Source organism: Buteo buteo, chromosome 21, assembly GCF_964188355.1.
Source record: "Buteo buteo chromosome 21, bButBut1.hap1.1, whole genome shotgun sequence".
Taxonomy (NCBI): Eukaryota; Metazoa; Chordata; class Aves; order Accipitriformes; family Accipitridae; genus Buteo; species Buteo buteo.
In genome coordinates, this window is record NC_134191.1 from 6,967,431 (window position 1) to 6,984,409 (window position 16,979).

Below are 16,979 nucleotides of genomic sequence, written 5' to 3' on the forward strand. Positions count from 1 at the left end.
GCCTGCAAGGCATCTAACCTATCCAAGACATCTTTGGATCACAAGAGCAATTCCATTTTCAGCTCTTTTCTCTTAATTTTCCAAAGCATGTAGTCTCTTAAATAATCCTCTGAAATTTTAGGACTTATATTAAACGATCGTGTCTAATGTGTAAAATCCAGTTTTATACTTTGGTAAAAACTCACAGAGAACTTGATTTCTAATAAAATTTTCCTCCATCTCTGCAGCTGGCGATAGTATTTAGCACAGAGCAGAAAAGGCTAGAGATTGTATAATGCATCACAAACGACTTTATTGGCTGTCATATACTTAAAACTGCTTTGTTCTGCACTTGATTAATTTGTAAAGCAGTTTATTTCAGATATTGAAGCTGCTTGTTCTGCATGATTATTAAAACTAAACAGAAGCAAGTATCCATTATTACCTAAAAATAATGAATGCAGAAGAGGCAGACACTTGGGACCCAAGGAAGTGACATTAATGTTCAACATCTTGAAAACAGCAGCATATCAAATTATTGACGCAAAGCATTTGACGACTGTCTTTAAGAGGCAGGGACAAAGACTGTCTAGACATGATCAGATATCAAAGTCTACGAGTTTTGCAATCTGATCATTTTGTTTCCCTTTTACTAAGGTAAAGAGGCGCCTGTCAGTATTTGACAGGCTGCAGACACAATGATTATAACAACAATAAGAATAACTGCTCTCTGTAGTACTATTATCCCCTGAATAACTTTGTTGGAGGAACTCTGTTGCAGTTTGTTTATTTGTTGGTTTGGTGGTTTGGTTGGTTTTTATCTCTGATGGAGGGTAATGTCTGTATATTCTGTGACCCTTTGTTACAGCTCCCATTAGACAAGGATTTAGATACAGATTCCAGATTGATCTCGAACCACAGTGGAGAGACTAAGTGGCAACATCTGTAGAAGCTGAATTGGAATATATTCCAGATCCGGCAAGTTGTTCTTTTTTGAATTGGACTTAGTAGGTAAAATTGGACTTAACCCTTTGCATGCACTAGAAAACTTCTGCAATCTTCTCATCTCATGATTGTTTAACAGGCTACAGGCACAATGATTATAACAATAACTGCTTTTTTTTTTTTAGCAGCAGCCTATGATAATACATTTTCAAGTGGTACACTATATATTTAACATATGCCAACAGCAATTTTAGGAATTGCTGTGTGCTTGTTTTATAATTCTAATTCAATATATCCGTCAATGTTGCTTTTTTTTCCCCCAGACTTCATGATTGTGCTTTTCTCAACAGAAAATGGCAATATTTTCCTCTAAGGGAAAATTCAAGGTCAAATGAAGGTTGAGATAGATAGAAAGCACGTGGTAGCAGAAACTATGATCAGGGCATTTGGTTTAGTCTTTTCTTTGTACCAGACTGCGTGGGCAGCCCCTGCTAAAGTATACATAAGAACAAATTCCCAACTCAGTATTAGTGTTTGATTTGATTTAGACAATGGTGCTGATGTCATTTGGGTGAATACCTATGAGAAAAATAGGATAAGACAGCTACTTAATGAGAGATTAAGTGATTCAATGTGAAACATCACAATTGTAGTTCAAAGAATTAGAACGTGTTCTGATTCCTGAAACTGAAACTGTCAAACCCGTACTCTATAATTTTATTTTATATTGTCATCTTCAAGCTTTCAAATGTCTCTTAAGTAATAACATCATATGATGCTGCATTATGACACTTAAGCCTCTGGGTTAAAATACCAAGTCTGCATCAAGTCATGCTGTCTCATACCCTGATGTTAAGTCACATGCAGATATTTTCAAAGGCTTTAAAACCAGACTGTGCCCAACTGCTATTTAACATCACTAGGAACTGGAATTCTACCTCGTACCTCTGTGAAGGCTGATCTCATACTAGTGAATCAGTTTCCATATTGCAAAAAATATTACTGTTGCCGGTTATCAAGAGGACTTTAGACAACTGGTCAGTAACCATTTGTGATAGCAGCTGGTGTAAACTTCTAGTAGAAAATCAGAAAACTAATAGGAATAGGCTTGTCATAGCTCACCTATAAAAAGTGTTTCCCATTTCTTGCCTTCAGAAGACTTTGGGGGTTAACAAGACAGTGTCTGCTTTGCTTTGCAAAATCAGTGCCCTGTTGTGTTGAGCATTAGATGCACACACAGTAGGAAAATGTTCTTGTCCTTACAAAGTTAACTACATAGATCAGAAAACATCTTATTGTCCCATTTCAGAGCAAGGAAATCAAGGCCATTGTCTGAAAACTGCAGCAGAAGCAGGAAGTAAATCCACTTCTCCTAAATGTGCACAAATCATCTTTCTTTTGCATGAAGTCAGTGAAGGAAAGACAGGGAAAAGCTGTGAAGACTGCAATTATTTAGGCAACTGGGGTAGCATTGAGGATAAGGAACAGGTGCCCTGTAAGTAATCTTACCATTCAGGCCAAAGGCCAGCTGCTCCAAGGGCTGCATCCCCTAAACCCCACAGATGGTTCCTTGGATCAGAGCTGAAGCCTGTTGCTTACAGTCTAAAATACAATTTGGTCAGCACTCCTGCATTGCCGGTGAACTGAATTCTTAAACCCCCATGGTTGTCATCTCTCCTCTACAGAGAATCCATACAGACATTTAGGTGCTTAAAGATGCAATGGGTTGTGTCTGATCCCGAACAGTAGTGAATCCCCAACATGTCCACAGTTACTGCGTCATGGCCTGGTTCACATAGAAGCACAGATGTCAAATGTGCTCCAACCCCTGCTGGGACTTAAGAGTTTGAAGCAATGAACCACATGAATGATGGGAAAGTTCAGGGAACCAAATTGAATCTAGTTCCAAGCAATGCCTCACCCACACAGCGTGCAGATGCAGGGGCCACAGTACCGACTGCCCCAATCCACTGCTCCGCTCCCACGGTGCCAAATAACCCCCTCTAACGTAGACATGATTATAGACACCCACACAGTCTGTAAAAATGCCAAAACAAGTGAGGGATGAAAGGCAAGCTCTTGTGAATCTTGGTGTGTTTGTATGTTTTATTAAGCTTTTGTCTGCACAGCTAAACTCTCAAATGCTTTTGAATTCTGCCCCTCAAAGTGCAGTGCTGTTTGACCAGCCTTCAGGTAGCTGGGATTCCTACTTAACCAAAGGTCAGCCATGTCAATGCCCGATCTACTTCTCCCCTTCTTACTCCACAGCCTCAATTCACTAAGGATTGCTGATATCTCCTGAACTCTTGATCTGTATTATGAATAATGACAGATAAGCAGATAACATTACCAGGCTGCCCTACATTCATGTCCAGAATCTGGTGAACTTTTTCGTATGTCAGTAGAAACACTTAATGGAAAAAGAGCCTTTGTCTCTGCAGAAGTCTTCATCTATTAACCCCTTTTCACTAAAAAAATGCATGTCTAATTCCAAATAGAAGGGTTTATCATACAAAGTCTACAAGACAAACAAGTCATTACTTAACAAGTTAGTTAATAACATAGCACACAACTGACGAGAAATGTCAATTACTAGGGAGAAGGGGCACAGGATACTTTATGTAATCGCAACCATTGCTCAGGGGCACTTATGTTTGAGTCTTTCTGACAACATCTACAACACTCTAATTGAACTGCCTGGGCATAGAGGAATTGCTTCTTGCTACTGCAAAATAGCTAGCAGAATTACAAAAATGGCGTACCAGAAAAATGTAGTGTATTTTCGAGCTTTTGAAATGTCACACTCCTGGGCACCAATTTATCTGAGTTACATTGCAACATTACAAATAGCCAGCAAGCCTTACAGGGCCATTTTTCACAATAAAAATACTTTCCTAACTGCTATTTTAGTTCAGTAATGATTGTATAGATCTGTTTATTATGCATTTATATTTTTCCCTAAATAATACCTTACTGTTGGCAACATACTGAAACAGAGGAAAGTGTGTAATATTAATGGAGCCAACCACTTGCTTCAGCGTAAAAATATTTTTGACTTCAGGGAAAAAAAAAGAGAGAAAAAAGAAAAAACTCATAAGAAATCCATAAAGAAAACAAAGAAATCCTTCAGCTATTTTTCTAATTTAATATCGTTTCCACTTCTATCTGTTGTCTTCAGGATAATGGCCATTATGATCATAGTGAAAAGATTACATTGATTGCAGAGTGCCAGGGAAGCTATATTAAAGGTCAATAAGGAAAAGTGGTATATCTCTCTGCTGGAGCTATGATTCAGCCTCTTGAGAACACTTCTTAAGATATTTCCATTGTTTTCTTTTGTATGTAGAAGCACAGATAAACTGCAGCTTTTAGAAAAGCACAGCCAGAAACACAGGGAATCCAGCTTCTAAATGCTTTAAAGCACCTATGTTGTACAAATTATACAGCATCAAAGACACTGTTAGGCATGGAAGTCCCAGTTCTTGGAGACTCCTTCATTATCCCTAAGACAGCTGTTCTCACTGATGTCCTGCATCTGGCTAGGTTAGCTGTCTGTAAGGCCTGAACTTGGGATTCCTAGCCCAAATGCACATGCTACGAGTATGATACTGAACCATTTACAGCTATGCTTCTAGAGCACCATTTCTTCTTGAGTTTGTCCTGGAGTTATTGAATAACAATTATTAATAGTAAATTAACATGCAATTGGCAACAAGCTAACTAATTAATTGTCTCAACAAACTGTCTGCATGCCCCTCTTACCACTGAGAAAATTGCAACTCTGGAAGGTAAGGATTTGATTTCAACGGAACCTCTACTGTTCCAGCTTCATCCTTTAATATATGTGCACACCTCACGCAGGCAGTTTCCTGATGCCAGGACTTACAGATGGAGTTAACTGATTCTAATACACTGGAAACAGCATATCTATCTACAAATGTGGTTAAAGTTATATTTTCCTTGGTAGTCACTGAAAAAAGAAGGCAATTCCTATTCCTTGCTTAGAGTAGTTCCAACCCAATCAAGGAAAGGGATAAATTTAATCTATTATTTTCCTCAGATACACAATGGAGCCTGCTTTTGCCCCAGCTCAGCTCAGCATAAGCATCTACCTGAGGTGCCTGTGGTATAAATACAGTAATCCTATGTACCTTCTACAGTCCCTAGAGAAAATTCTATATCTCCAGACGGTGGCTTAGTCTATTTCTGATCTGAATCATATCTGAGGAAGTTAGTGTCTCTTCATTACCTACATAAGGAATCTAAAGGGAAGCAACAAGTTAAACTCCACTTAAAATTAGAGGGTATGAATACCCACCCACTACGTCTACAAGCCAAATTTTTCTTACAAAGGGAGGTTTGGGAAATCTCTCCATTATGGTTCTAACTGCCAGTAACTTTCTAGCAGAAAGAGCTGTTAAAGGAACAGCTCTGCCACTTTAAAAAAATGGTTGTTTTTCAAAGAATTAATTGCCACCAGCTTGCTTGGCAGTGAGAGCAATGGAAAATAGTTGGTGTGTTTCATATAACAGCAAATGGAAATGTTTTAGGACTCCTTAGCCTCCCCCTCTGATGTCATGCAGAGGTGAGCAGAGACTAAAGATAAGTATTTTTTACACTGTAATAAAAAAAGTTTAAGTACTAATAACTATTGTTCATTCTGTTGGCAGGATTTTTATACAGCACCCTTTGTCTTTGATTTTTAGAAGCATAATACTACAACCTGGAGAGAACAACATTTATACTTTATATGGACATAAAGCAATTCCATGTATTTATTCTAAACATATGCCTTAGCACAGACTACTCCACTGGGGGTGTGTGTCTATAAACTGGACTCTTTAAAATAAACTCTGGGAAGCTTCCAGATTAATTAGCAAATAAAACGCATGGGAAGTAGTTCAGCCCACAGTTCTGTAGGTAAATAACATTCTCATAATAGTTTAATTTTATTTGTGCTTTAAAACTATATTTTAGGAATGGTTTGAGGAATTAGAGTTGTTGCTACAGGGAAACACTGGACTCAAGAGGAATCTTGGGATGAGCAAAAGCAGGCTAGAAACCACAAAAACAGAATACTGGCTATTTTGAAGGGAAATATGCTAGCGACTTCTACCACATACAGAGGGGCTACTAGAAGTTATTAGTTTTCTAACATATCTTCCTAAACTAACTTGCCTGTATTTGTATCTTCTCCCTCTTGTTTTGCAAAGGAGGAATATCTCTGTGTAGCACAAGGGAAGCAGTTGAAGTCAGGATTAGGTGAGGAACATGCAGAGAAGCACTGACCTGCAGGATCGCCTCATGGCTTTGAGCTTCAGAGCAGAAAGCTTTGATTATTCAGAGGGATGCTGAGGTTAGTATTCAGCAGACACCAGCCTATTCACACTTGGGAAGCTGACACTTGGGACAGTCAACAGGTCTTGTTTTTGGTGTCTGCTCATCTCTAGGGACAAAGGCTCTTCCCTGAGCAGCAGTAGCATGACTTTGCTTAAGTGATCATCTGACCCACAGGAAAAGCTGTTTAGACAGCTATGTGCTACTGAAGAAGCCCAAAAGGAATTGCTTACACTTTCTTGCCCTTTTATCTACTAGCATTGAGTGTTAGTATATGTCTATGAACACCAGCATGCTAATCCTGTCAGGAAACTGATGCTTAACACCCAATGATTTTTATGTCTTTGATCAGAGAAGACAGGTAAAAATTTCCTATCCTAAACCAAAACCTCAGCTTACAAAATGTAGATTCCTAAAGAAGGACACACAGCATAACGGCACCTTGAAAAAATCTTTCTTTGTGATAAACAGACCAAGTTTAAACAGTCCAATTGCCTGTGCCAGTTAAATCAATGCCAACCAAACATCTAACCAATCTTCTACAAAGCATTTTTCCAAGTAAGAATGTTACAGAACATTAGAGGCTTCCTTTTGTTCTTTTTTTTTTGAACACAAATTTGAACTTCTGCATTTTCATTCAACTCACAAAATCCAGAGGATGAGCTAAGAAAATAAGTCATGATAGAGACTGCATACTTTATCAATCCATTTGATGGGAAAGACATCATTATTTGTTTTATTAAACAGTGCATAATTAAAAGTCAATATGCAAGAATGTAATAGAATCTGTGTAACTAGTCAATTTTTTGTCAATGACAATGTCTAATTTATAGGAAATCAGTAATAATACGTTTGTTTTCAACATTATCTGCAAAATGATTTGTATATTATGAAAATAAATTCATATGGCTTTGGGTCAGCAGATAAACATCCATAGGCAAAGTTCATGGGAAGGTGATCCAGTTTAGGCACTGAACCAAGAAGTGTTATTCAGGGAAGACAAATTATAGTTTACTTCTTCAGGTCTCTAGCACATTGTGCAGAAATGAGTTTAGTTCCTTTGAGAATATCTGTCATATCCAAGCAGGGAAGAATACCTTAATAGGCTGTGCCCATTTCATAATGCATACAAGATAGATGTCTCCAGAGGAGGGAGAGGAGGAGTCTTACGCTTAAAAGTTTCTGAGCACAAGCTTTTTAAGAAAGTTGGCAATCAATTATAGAAACTAATCCACTCAATGAATTACTAGTGTTTGTTAGTAAAGCACCACTAGTATGAAATAATTTCATTAAAGACATACATGCTACACCATGTCTTAGTCTCCGTTTGCTCTAGCAAGTATAGCAGTCAGTTTTTTAAAGTCTGACATGAGTCAGAGTGGCAACTACCCAAATCAAAGGAAACAAAACCAGTAATCCTAAGGATTTTACTTCCAAAGGAATTTAAAAGGAAATGATACCCGTTAGTGGTAGTGCTCAACAGGAGCATGTACGAGAATAACAAAGAGAATCTACAGATTGAAGTGGGATACTTCCAAACAGTTCTTTGAAATGCGTGAAAACATTTCCAAAAGGATTTGTTTACACCAAGAAAAGCAGTGTTTTTTCCATTGTTGCTCAAGGTGCCAGGCATGGTAGGAGCTCACAGAGACAGGGCATGAAGCCAGACAGAATCAGCTTCTGTGCAGATTGGAAACAAGCTAAAAAGCCAAGTCTGATTTACAGAGCTCAGGCTGAGATCTTGATCTGAACCTTCCCACTGCCTGGGTCAGTCTGAAATCAGACTCCTTGCTCTGGACCTCTCCTGAGCTAGTCTTGCCTGAATGAAAATGTTTTGTTGTTCTTCTGAGCAGAAATGAGGGGGTGATTTGACATGCAAACAGCACAGCTCTGCAGCAGAAAGCACATGAAAGATAAGAGACATACTGCTGTGAAGTAAGCACCAGAATTTGTTTGCATTTTGAGCAAGGACATAGCTACTGAGTGTGCAGTGTTACAGCATTGGGCTAATGGGCCAGATCTCCTGGGAAGGGGCTACAGAGATGTGAGACACCATAGGGACTGAGTAGGCAGATGGACTCCCTTTGATTCCGTGATTCCTTCCACATTCCCATTTACTAGGCTGCGGGACTGATGTGCTGACACTACAGCAGTGTTAATCTGCCATAACAATACTTAGAACCTGAAGCGCTTTCTAGACCTGCCCCAGTTGTCCCTAAATAAGTGACACAATGAAATGCAAGTGTGCCAGTGCATTCAGGACAGGCAGTGTTTAAATTCTGTATCACAAACATCCTAGAAGTACTCTAGAAAACCAGTTTCCCTCTGTGACCATAGGTAGGCAGAATCCATTTCGGAGACATGTTGAATCCACACATACTTGAGCTTTGAAAAACTGCTGCCTGGGGCTGAGGCATAAGGGGGATGGAGAGGGGGGGATGAGGAGGGGGGGAGAGTCAAAAGATGCCTGATTGCCTACGTGTGGAGCAGTGGCAAAGCATCAGCCTCAACATCTGTCCTCGCTTTTTAGCCTTATGTATACCCTACAGAAGTTTACACTGAGCTGTAGTAAATTGCCCAGATCTTCCTCTTTCCCACCTCCCTACCGATCTCCCTCCCCGCCCCCCCACTGCCTCCAGTTACACTGTCCCTTGTAAAGACTTTGAAAATCTTCCAGTCATAATAAGAGAGGAAGCAAATTTTTGCTTCCCCAGCACATGAGCAGAGAGGAAGCACGCTGGTTTGCTCTGTGGGCCATACATATCTGCGCTCTCATTAAAGGTACAGTAGAAATTTCAACCTGTTGAAGTCATCAGGAGTTTGGCACTGGATTTCATCCTCTGCAAATGACTGTGCTACACCCTTTGAAAGCACTGGCTAACATCTCAGCATCCCCAAACTACTAGAACCAGGAATTTCTAGTTTGGAGGAGATTATCTCACCGATGGATTAAGAGGTTTTAGTAACGCGCACACACACCCCCCTCCCCAGTTACTTCAGCTAGGACGGTTTAGCAAAGTATGCTCCACATTCCATGAACAAGAGCCCCCCTCCACATACACCACCTGTAGCCTATTGCCCACAAAGTGTCTTCACAAGCCTTGCAAAAGCTCAGGGACAAAATGCTCGCCACCTCTGCATCAGCAGGGAGTCCACTGCTGTGTTTGGCACGTCTCCCCAGTTGCACGCTGACTTTGGGCACGCAGCCCCACGATGTGTGCGATAGCCTGGGAGAAGGTGCATCTTAACACCATGACCTATAGAGATTGTTACTATTTTCCCATTGTATATAGCTGTCCATACAGCAACATTTGGAGAAAAAATTCTTTGAAATAATTTTTCAGTCTCTGAGCTTCTTTTAAAGTTGAGTTTCTGTCTTAAAGGTCCCCAATCCTGTAAACTGACCATTTTCTTATCCCATGTGTTTTGCAGACACTTTAAAACACTGGGAAACGTGGTGAATTTTTATGGAACATTCTTCTTATCTGCAAGCACTCAACTACTTAAAAGAAAATGTATTTTTCAAATGTGTGCAGCACTGATTTGGCATCTTTATGTTAAAATTAACTAATTTGATGGTGTTACCTTCTGGCTGCTGCTCATGACAATTTAGTGCTTGCAGTTACAGCCCCATTATAAAAGGGAAGGGCTGCAAGAGGGTGTTAACAGCCTATTTAGGATATAAAGCATCGTGCAGTACACAGATTTAAATTCAGGTGCAGTATAAGGTCAGCCTTGAATTGTATGTATAATATGTTTGTCAGGCACCCCATGTGTAAAACTGACAGCTCTAACCTAGTTGCCACAGGCTGTTTTATACAGTTGGGTATATTATGTCTCTTTGACTTCGGTGATGTACACCTGAAAAGAAAATTGTTTCATTTTGAGGAAACTTGGAAAGCCAGAGCTTACTGCAGTAATGAAATACAACATAAACTTTCTAGTTAAAAAGGTTATTTGGAATTAATTAACATCAGCTCATGCCACAATTACATGCAATACATACACATTAATAATAATAATAAAAGAATAATGAAGCTCACATAATCCAGTTTTCTTTTTGTATAAACTTGACACATGTAAAGTCTGGCTTTGCTCTGCTACACTGGAAACGTGAGCTGAATGCTTTGAGCACTCCAGATTCCAGCGAGCGCTTGGTACATGTTTCAGGAGCAGTGCACAGAGCCAGCAGTAGTCACAGCTCTGTACCTCCTGCAGCACTTGAAGCTCGTGTTTTCTGCATGATCATGAAGTACACGCTGCACCAGGATAAGGGCGCTAAGTTCCCACTGCTAACTTTAAGACAGAAATTGTTCCCCTCCCTGCACTCCCCACCGTCTTGTGGAGCTGCGAAGCTGTGGTCCTACCTATTCCCAGCTGATTTGGTAATAACTAAGTTCTGTTGTCCCTGTTTTACATTTAGTCTGCTCTAACATGGACAGAATAATCCAGTCATTGAGTGAAACGTGAGAGTCCCTGGCAAAGGCAATGCTCTAGTGCAAATCATTTGAATTTAAACGCCAGACCACTTCTCGCCTACAGAAAGGTCTCTCACCTTTCAAAAAGAAAAGGATAGTGGAAAGAGAAAGGGTAGCTTAAAAGGAGCATGTTGGTGAAGAAATTGAGGCACACAGTAGCACTGTAGCTTGCCAAAGTCATATAATGGATCTGGGACAGAACAGTTTCCCAATCTACCACCTCAGCAGAAAGCCCACTCTTATACACCACATGCAACCAACAGACCGAAATGGAGGAGGGAACCTTTTACAACAGTAGCAGAAATGACAAACCTGTAGGCTCTGAAAAGATGAGGACTGACCAGTATTAGGATACTGTCTCTTCATTATGCCCTACAGCTTTCTTCCAGAGAAAACAGTGCTGCTTCCAATCATTTCTCCCTCACTTTCTTAGAAGAAATGGATGATGATTTATCAGGCCATTGCACACTGATATAAAAAGTCCAGCTCTTCACAGAGCGGTTTGAAGATACCAAAGTTTTTTTATGAGCGCTCTTGGGAGTTAAATTCTAAACTGGTGTAAAACAACACTCAGTAATGTCAAATGGAAATATGCCAATTTACATTGCCCATGGATTTTGCAGCTTTATTTCTTATATAAGTGTTCTCAATATCTTTCAGTCGCCTCCCTAAAAGGTACAATTCAGATCGAATATTTATCATCCTTCTATATTTCTTATCTTCACTTTAAATTGGAAAAGAAAATAACAAGCTGTCTGCAGAGTAATCAGTTGCTATAGTAAACATTACTTTAGCATACAATGCAGAACTTATCTCTGTTTTCTTTAATTAAATCTGTGGTGTATGCTGTCATTTGTCTATGCAGAAGAAGTGTTCTTCTTACCAACCAGAAACTTAACTCCACTAATTAACTCTTTGGTTTTTGAACAAATTAGTAAAGAGGTTAAATTAGCCTGAATTTCCTCAGGCAGTTTTCTCATTTCCCATGTTACTGCAAACCAGTCATTTTAGTCCCCCAGCACCTCTGATGTGCAGAATCTATGTTACTGCTCTGAACCAGCAAACTTCAGCACCCAGTTGTACTGATGGAAAAAATACTTATATTATGTAAGAAAAGCCACTTTCATGGGCCTTATTCGTCTTCTAATGATAATGAATATTCTGAACCTAATGCTTAACTGAATATATGAATTTTTAAGTTGGGAGGATCACGTGCAAGCACTGTGTACCACTAGTGAAGGGCAAAAGTATGAAGAAGATACTCATGAAATAGTTGTGAGACTGATGCTTTCAAACATTGAGATGAACAGATATTTGGATCTGAACTGCTAATGTATACAGACATATAAAACGAGTATTGGTGTTAAACTTATAGGTCATTTGTTCAGCTGGTCCAAATCACTGAAAGGTCCTTCTACATTCGAGAAAATGGTCAGGCTTATGACAGCAAAGTGTTTTGTCCTACAGTCTGAAGAGAAAGGTATTATGCTGTCTTGGGACTGTCTCCAGCAAAAAATATAGCCAAAGGCAGGTTTTCCTACCATTGAGAAAGAACCTGGAAAGGAATTTTAACTGAAGGCTTCAGCTATTAAATGCAGGCATTGCTGAGAAGTGAGATGCCCAAGTCAGCAGTACATAACAACTCTCTTCAGTAAAGTCTTTCTGCTCCAGTTCAGAGAAGCAGCCCAAATAGTGCAACACTCTGCTCAGCTACACAGCCCAGAATCTGCACTGAAATCAATGTAAATGAATGATGCCTCTAGCTATTAGTCATATAGGTTTAGGACCCCACTCTGCCCCCAGACATGTGCAGACCTTGGCTCAGTATTATACTTGATGCACAGCTTGTTTCTGAGCTCACAGCTTCCAAACGGTGTGCTAGACCCTGAATAATCCCAAATTGGACTATTAAAAGCAGTAGCAACACAACACTAGTGGTAAAATATTGCCTGAATTTTTGTCAATGCACTTTGCAGATATGATGTTTTTTTCTTGTGTAACACATAACAGTTCAGTCACTCTACAGAGCTAGTGTATATTCTTGGTACAGAGACATGGAAAACATTGTGTTGTTTCACAGTTCTGTGGTAGGGCCCATGGGCACTGATCTAATTTCACTGCATCACAACAAGGCATCTGTAATATTACAGCACAACCTACAACTGAGCTAGGGTTAGCGCAGCCACCACACTACTGGTACAACCCTGTCATTTCAATTCTTTACGCTTTTTTCACCAGCAAAGTCTCATCTCCCCAGTCTAATAGAGTCAGCTAATAACCAATAACAGTCTCAACAATGGAAAATCTATGGAAAGTGAAAGGAACAAGCTGGAATGATGAAACAGAAGTTCACATTCCTGATCCAACCCCAAGTTGAGGGAGTGGGACAAGAAGGTTATAAAAGGGTCTTTTGATCTCTAATCTAAAGGAGAATCAGGAATCTATACTGTTCAATCTTCATAGTGACATTGCTTAAAAATTACACCAGTGTGACCCAAAGTTTTAGGATGATAAAACCAAAATGAACCAAAAAGTGAAAATCTCTTTGGTTCAGAAGGTCACAGCTCAACTGAACTGACATTTGGATGTGCATTTTTTGGTTTCCATGAAAACAGTATTTCCCATAGAGAGCAGCAAATTTCAATAAATAAATAAATAACAGTGAACCATCAGAAATACAGATTTTGACAGGAAATTCGCAGTTTACTTAAACATAAATGGATTATGGTGTGCTTAAGAATTAGCTCAAATAGGTTTGCTGGGATATTACAAAAAAGAACAGCAATGACCAGGAATCTCTGCACACCTATTTTCCATACTAAATTCTACCAGTACTTTTATTTGTGCTAACCCATCATCTATTCCTGGAGTAGTGTCCGTAAGAAAAAAGATACCATAATTGATCAGCACAGTGGACAATACAGTGGAACCTCCTTGGAACGGTTTAATTTGTTGAAGATCTCTTTCATTAAGCATGTCTCTGACCTGCCTTCTCCTTTTCCCTCCTTACTAAGAAATTTTCAAAGAAAAAGAAAAAGATTAACCCTGTGGAAACCACACAGATGAAGGAGCTTGCAGAAGGCTGTGCCACCTGTGTGTACCAAATTGCATTTCCAAGCAATCTGCTTGGCCAGTAATGGAATGAAGCAGAGAATATAACCCTATACTGTATTTTCTTCAAGGACCTAAATGTGATATAGAAACATAAATTAATTAAACCTCATAACACCTGGAAGAGGCAGGTAAAAGATCTGGGACTACTTTACCTGTCCTAGAGCAGGATCCACTGCAGCTGTTTAACAGTAGATTGCAACAGTATACATCTGTGAAAGGAAGAGAAGGGAAAGAATTAATATGCCCAACAAAATATTGAAGGGAATTTAATTCAGACTCATCCTTCATTCTTACAAAAATGGCTCCAAAACCTCTGTTATTCATAGGTGCTCAGGGCCTCTATTTTATCTCCCATCAACTGCTCCAGAAGGCAATGCTGACTGCACTACTGAGGCATAGCTTCCGCACCAACTCACAGACAGGAACTGCTGATTCTAAAATCAATTAGGCCTTCTCTTGGAAGTGTGGACTGCACCTGATTTTTTTTTTAGTTATCTTACTCTGTAAGTTGCAAAACAGATTCTCATCTCAGCTACAGCACCTTTTTCAGTGCAAGAACACTAACTTTGCACAATGGAAATGGTGACTAGTATCTGCCTATTCAGACTATCACTTGATTATGGTCCAAATAAACCTTACATAGATTTAAATCAGTAGCTAAGATTTTACAATAATCCGCAAAAAAATGTAAACAAAATTAGGCTTCTTTATGAAGATTAAGACTATCCTCACACTATTCATTCTTTTCCACATAAGGTGAAAAACTATATGATCTCTTTCATAAAAACCATATTTAACTGTAAACTGTATTGCATACATAAAAACATGTTCTCCAGCTGCCAAAATTATTCTCCAATGATGCTAAATAATATTCCTTGTCATTTTTACTCAGACAGTATATTAAACTAATAAAGTTGTTGATGAAATACTGCATAATGGAAAAGGAAATATGTTTATTTTTCTAATAACTTCCATGTTTTTTAATCAGTTCAATGTGAATTCAATACAGCCAATCTTCTCTTGGTACTGCTTCCTTATTGAAATCAATCCTTCAAAAGGGAAGGCAATAAAAAAAAAAGAAAATGTAAATGTCTGAGTTACAATCAATGGAAATAATTCCACAGTCCACTTCCATTTCTGGGAAACAAACTGACTTTGCCTTCACACTTGTGCAAAGTTCTCTCCCAAACAAAGCACTCAGAAGTGATGCATCTTTTGTACCCACATGTGCAATTCAGAGTCTGGCCAGGTATCAAATCTGTGTTTTCTGCTTTCAGCATAATGAACTACACAACTTTCCTCTGGGTTTGAAAACTGCTATACAGCGGCTGCCTAAAGCACTTCTGATGATTTCTTTGTTCCCCATGACAGTCTCATAAGTAAATGCAAAATTCTTACCTAAGTTCATAATCAAAACACTATGCATTCTAGGACATCTGTGTGTGATTTAATAAGAAACTATATAAAACAGTGTCATACAATATACAGAAGAAGTAAACAGCTTTCACAGTTCCCTAGTGTTGGACAAAACAGTCAGTTGTTGGTAATTTGGTATGATGATGATGCACTACAGTCTTCAATGACCAAACAGCAACAGATCCACTCAGCTAACTACAGGACTCAGTGTAATGACTGTTGAATCATGACTGATGAGAGAAGGTGTGCTGCCAAAGTTCGTGCCTATCCAGTTACATCCCCTTTATTTTTATAGAATTACTTAAACATAACCACAACTATTATTATAAAGAAAATCCCACACCGCAGCAAAGAAATTAAAATGGAAATTCTCTGTGGAGTGGTATCAAACACTGTGATTGAAGCTTTAAACATACAATGGTAACAAATTTTCTGGGACAACATGACTGTTTAGATTGCCGTAGGACTAATTCTGGGGGCTTTTTACATTGTCCATGTAGATAGACAGTTTCATACTCTACCACTTAATTCAAGACCTGAGAATGGTAGAGAGAAATTTTATTCAATCTATGGGCCAAATATTATTTTACACAATTTCAGGTTCAGGATCTTGTCCTTTTGGTTCAGGATTTTGTCATTTTGGAAATATCCTGTTTGATGGTTTATTTTTAAATGTCCTCAAATGGAAAATAATTGCATGCGTAGGAATTTAAAAAGCAAGGGTTATCTAAAGAAAGTGGTTTACCTTGTGATAAACTATTCTGTCAGCACTTGAGCTGAACTTCATAATTCTTCACTCCTGTGAAGCATATAATATTCTGGATCTCTCTCAGACAGGATTTTTTAAAATTTTATTTTATTTTATGAGGAGAGCAGAATTAGCATTTGCTTTTCTACAGAAGAAATCCGCTTTCTCATCCTCTTAGTGCCTGGATATCAAACAGCATTTGGAAGTTTACATCATCAGTTTGCCCTATGCCATTTCCACCAGGGAAAGGACATTAGCTCTTCCTTGCGCTGAAGAAAATGAGTCTGTTCTTTACAATAACTAAGAAAAACAGAAGTATCAAATGGACTAGATGTATCATGACATTCATGGTTCAGATATGATCATCAGAGGAGTAACGTGAGTAGGATCTGCATGGCTCTGGAGCTGTAGGATACTAAGTGTAAGCCAGTGTGCTCTTGTGTGCTTATTTTGCTAATCGAGGATGGGGCAAAGCAGAATAGTATTGATCCTCCTTCGACTCTTCCTTCCTCCCCTATTGTGTCAGCCTGTTCCCAATCATCCAGAGAATGTAGCTCCAGCAGCAGAAACTTCACAGATGTCAGATCCAAAGCAAGAGATAACAGAATTAGCTGCATCAGCTTTACACAGATGGAGATTCCCTCTAGCGCAAGGTGTATTCTCCAGGTGTCAATCTGGCTAGTTAAGTTCATTTTGTACTGACTCAACTGGATGGACTGCAAAATCTATTTCACTATAAGCAAGTCTTATTCAAACCCAGAAGGTAAAAATAATTTCTTCTCCCTTTTTGAAGCCAACACCAAAAGTCCCATGAGTTTCCTTGCAACCTGGCCACACTCTTTTCTTTCTTAGTGTGATGCCACCTTCTCCACTTGGGAGAATGATATATAAACAATTTTTGAAAAATAGTATAAAACTATTATAAACAAACCCACTCCTGCTTCCTCTCCAGTATACTATTA

At 39.0% G+C, this 16,979-nt stretch overlaps 1 protein-coding gene across 5 annotated transcripts in view; it reads right to left on the reverse strand.

Annotated features, from left to right (window-relative positions):
* The window catches only part of TAFA1 (TAFA chemokine like family member 1), a 349,166-nt gene that overhangs the window by 312,491 nt on the left and 19,696 nt on the right, over positions 1 to 16,979 (reverse strand). For all 5 annotated transcript variants that reach the window (XM_075052567.1, XM_075052563.1, XM_075052566.1 and 2 more), the window contains one exon: positions 14,006 to 14,062. The gene's annotated coding sequence lies outside the window, so the exon portion shown is untranslated. The remainder of the gene's footprint in view (positions 1 to 14,005; positions 14,063 to 16,979) is intronic.